The following is a 4733-nucleotide window of genomic DNA, read 5'->3' as shown; positions in this document are numbered from 1 at the left end:
TCACATAGCTACTGGTCATGGACTCATCGTCCAAGGAGGACTACTCACGGACGTCCGGGAAGTGTCCATGGTGGTGGAGATGCTCCTGGAGCTCAATCCGCCCTCCGACAGGGTGCCGGGAAGAGGTCTCTTGACGCTCTCGATCTCGGAAGCGCTGCGGCGGCGGAACGATGGAGAAATTCACGATTCCAGAAAGTCTGCGAGGGTTTCCTCTCGGGACTCTAAATATAGGACAAAGGAGGGTACCGGAGGAGGTGGGACCCACCCAGGCGACCTCCTGGCACGGCCTAGGGCTTCGCCGCGAGAGCAGGCCGCCTGGGAGGCCCCTGGCCCCCTCTGGCCCATCTTCGGTGATCCGAAAGCTTCTATTTCGCTGATTTTTTATATATATTTTCTGGAATTTTTCATGCTTCGGAAAATTGGGTAAATCCCCTCCAAAATAGACATCAACAGACAGAAACTGGCAGTGTGGCACTGAGTTATTAGGTTAGTCGAAATATGTGTAAAATGATATAAAAGTGTAGCAAAACATATAACAATGTCACCCAAAAGATCATGGAACAAGCAGAAATTATAGATACGTTTGGGACGTATCAACATCCCCAAGCATAATTTCTCCTCGTCCTCGGGTAGATAAATGATAACACAATAATTTCTGTGGTGACATGCTAACACACATATAAGAACTTCAAAGTAAAGCAAAGTAAGATATGCAATTCAAGTCAAGACAATAACAAGTAAGAGTCTATACCTAGTATTGAATTTAGCAAAGTAAGAACATAAAGTCGCAAGACATCTCACTGTCCGTGACACGAATGTCTCCAAATGGTGTTTCATGCAAGAAGTGGGAGATGGGTTGAGATCATAAAATATATTTTTAATTGAGAACTCAATCTACTAAAATTTCACACTTGGTCTCCTTCGAAATCTTATTTTGACTCATCCCCACACTACTAGTGAGGCACAAGTCAAAATGATCCTCTCCCTTTCAACTTTGAGCACTCATGCAATGGATGAGCGTAAGCAAGATATGTTGGCACTTAGGATGGCAAATATAATAATGATGGGGAAGGAAGACAAAAAGGTGTGGAAGGCTCACATCAATGAGGACAACTATAGGAGAGAGAAAGCCAAATGATAGATATGATGTGAGGAGTAGGGATTGCCATGTAACTGATGCACATATGAGCTAAGGTAAGCTCTCCAATGGAACTAGTGGGGTTGCATCCAACTTGTTTGCTCATGAAGACCTAGTGCTCATTTGAGGAGGCTCATCATTGGAATATGCAAACAAAGTTCTATAGTGTAAGGGTCCCCACATAGTTATGCATGAATTATAATCTCTATGTAGTACCAATATAGAAATGGAGTACGAGTGTGGATCTTTCAAAAGGAATAGTAGTTGTGCCCCTTCTCACTTTTTTTACCTTTTTTTGGTGGCCTCTTTGGCTCTTTCTTTTTATCTCTCATTTGTCCTCTATGGGATATTTCCTCTTTGGGATCTTTTCCTCACTTAAGGGCAACACTGTATGTTTTACATGAATAAAAAGAAAAATCATCACACTTTATAAGAAGTACTCAACATAAAGACAAGTGAAAACTATCATGATGTATGCAAATGTATGCCTATGCCAGTGTAACATGATATGCAATGATACTAGCGCGTCATGTTGCAGTAATAAGGGCAAGGCCCAACTAGCATGCGGCTCCTCAATCAAGAAAAAGCATGTAAGACATGAAGATCAAGTCATGAGATGGTGGATGTTGCATGGCAGTGTATCTCGGAAAGGCTATGGAAATACCTTAGTAGGTAGGTATGGTGGTTGTTTTGAGGAAAGATATAATGAGGTTTATGTATGACAGAGTGTATCATGTCATGGGTTTGGATGCACCGGCGGATTTTGCACTAACTCTCAATGTGAGAAAGGGCAATGCACGGTAACGAAGAGGCTAGCAAAATATGGATGGTGGAAGTGCCAACAATCGAATATTCACATTAGTCCAAAGAACTCATACACTTACTATCGGTAACTCTCTACCTATTTAGGAAATTCACAAAGATACAAGTACCTCGAGGAGGAGTGTTTGGGGATTTGGTTACCCTTGCGCATCCTCGACTCATGGTAATGTGAGGGTACTCCATATATTCCAACCCCTCCTAGCTAGAGTTCTCAACTAATTTTTAGTTTTCGAAAAACACACGGATTTCCAAAAATAAGACACGTATCACTAATAGGCTCAAGTTCTTGGCACCAATAGTCCAAACATTACTCAAATCAATACCTCAAAACTATTGCAAGTTACTACTACACTTAAATAGCAATCTCAATTACCTACTCATGCAAGACACACAACTTAGTGCAATGAGCCAACTCTATAAACAAGATAAGCATGGTAACTCAAGAGAGTTACAGAAGCAACCTAAAAATATAGGCATGAAAAATAAGAGCTAAGCATGACAGTACCTATGAAAAGATAAAGAACACACAAAGAGGATAAGCATGAAAACCTATGTTGTGTTCTAGAGTGGAATGGAGCGTGTCTCTCTCCCAAACAAGGTAGGATAGGTTCCTACTTGTTATGAACAACAAGCAAAACTAAAAGAAACTAAAAAGTAAAGAGTGAGACACTCCAAGCATCGCACATATCTTATGAAGTGATAAAAGTATAGCATGGAGAAGGACGAACTGATGATGGTTGATAGACAAGGGGATGCACGGGGGCATCCCCAAGCTTAGACGCTTGAGTCTCCTTTGAATATTTCTTGAGGTGCATGGGGGCATCCCCAAGCTTGAGCGCTTGACACTCCTGTATCTTCTTTCATCATCTCCCATCGCATACTTGAAAACTCCCTTCATACGAAACTCATCATAAGCTGATTAGAGTGGTTAGTTCCCTTAATAAAATAATTAATTACCTGCTGGAAATAAATATTTTCATGAAAAGCTATTGCTTCTCATGAATGCCAAAAGGTTTTTGAAAATAGAAAGTAAACTTAAGATTTGCAAAACAATGAAAACGCAAAACATGACAGAATCTGTGAAAAACAGAACATCAGGTAGTAAATAGTTTATTCGGGGAACTTATGCAACTCAAATCAAAAAACTCAGAACATATGCCAGAAAGGCAATTATATAGAGCATGTTGTCAAAACAATTCAAATGAAAAATATGATTTGCTGATTCTTGGTGAATTTTTCCGTCAAGCAGACATAATCTGTTTCTCGACAACATGTCACAATTTTTGAACTTTCTTGCAATCGGAGGCTATAACTTGGCAGAAAACTTAAAAATAAAGATACAATGATGTTGCTATAGTAGTAACACACATCAAGACCACTAAAATAGAAAGTAAAAACAAATTGGGTTGCCTCCCAACAAGCGCTTTCTTTTATGCCTTTGTACTAGGCATAATGCAAGAAGGAGGATCAAGATTCTCCGAGGTCATCGGAATTATAAAAACCTTCAAACGGATCCCCAACTAGTTCACCCGTATTTTTCCTAGGGAAAGGGTACGTACCTTTCGCTTTCCCATGTAAGCGTACGTGTCCTTTACCTATATCAATGAAGCCTCCCATGCTCAGAGGAAGTCCCTTCCAAGCACTATATTCCCTTTGTTGGGCTCCATGATGAAGAAATCAATTGTTGCATTCCTTTTAGAGAATGTAACCTGGACATCTTTTACCTTTCCCTGGATTTCAGAAATATCACCATTAGCATGTTCATGATAAGATGAAAAAAATTCCATGCCTAACCAGAGAGAATCATAAATAAATTTTGGCATTGTAGAAACCATGGATCCAATATCACAATAAGCAAGGAAGTCTTGGTTAGAGATGCTAATTCTAACAAAAGCTTCCGAGTCATCATATATTTTCAAAAAGAAATCCCTATCAACCAGGGGTTTCTCTCTTTCTCTTAAGTCTAGAGCATCTATTTTCCATTCAATAGTATCAAGTCTATCTATAATAGTGTCATAACCATGATTATAAACAAGATTAGTAGATAGATCATGTATAATATCAAGAGCTCTTGCCTCATCACACTCTAAAAAATCTCCTTTAGCTATAATATCAAGAGAGTGTTTGCACCATACAAAAAGAGACCATGGTAAAAATTTCTAAGCACAATTTTGGTAGGTATCCAAGGCATAATTCTTTTGTGTGCTTCAGAAATTCTATCCCATGCTTCCTTCATATTTTCTCCATTCCTTTGATGGAAATCTAAGACCTCAGATTGCTTCCAAGCATCAAACCTTAACATGCTTGACAACTAAAAGAAAAGTAACTATTTTTTTTGTGGTTTTTGGTATATGAATCTAAATCAAAAACTAAAAAAGACTAACAAGACTAAAAAGCAAAGATAAAAGATAGCGTGCAACTCCCCTATCTTGAAGACTGGAGTCCCCGGCAACGGCGCCAGAAATTTTCTTGATGATGGGTTGATGGATATAATTCTCGCCCTCGTTGGTTACCTCAAGTGGAAGGTGGAGATGTAGTCAGCAGTAGATTTCCCTTACACGGAGATTGTAAGATTTACCGAACCAGGAGGACTCCTAGGCTCAACAAGTGGGTGTCTTCCACCTTGGCGCTAGCAGAAGACGTGGACGTACACACACAACAAATAACTTTGCTACCAACGAGTACATAGAGGTTGTCAATCTCTCCGGCCTTGTAGTTTGCAAAGGATCAAAACACAAGCGGGAAAGTAATAGGGATTGCAATGGAAAAGTAA

Source organism: Hordeum vulgare, chromosome 4H (assembly GCF_904849725.1).
Source record: "Hordeum vulgare subsp. vulgare chromosome 4H, MorexV3_pseudomolecules_assembly, whole genome shotgun sequence".
Taxonomy (NCBI): Eukaryota; Viridiplantae; Streptophyta; class Magnoliopsida; order Poales; family Poaceae; genus Hordeum; species Hordeum vulgare.
The sequence above is the reverse complement of the archived record's forward strand: the minus strand, read 5'-3'. Positions refer to the sequence as shown.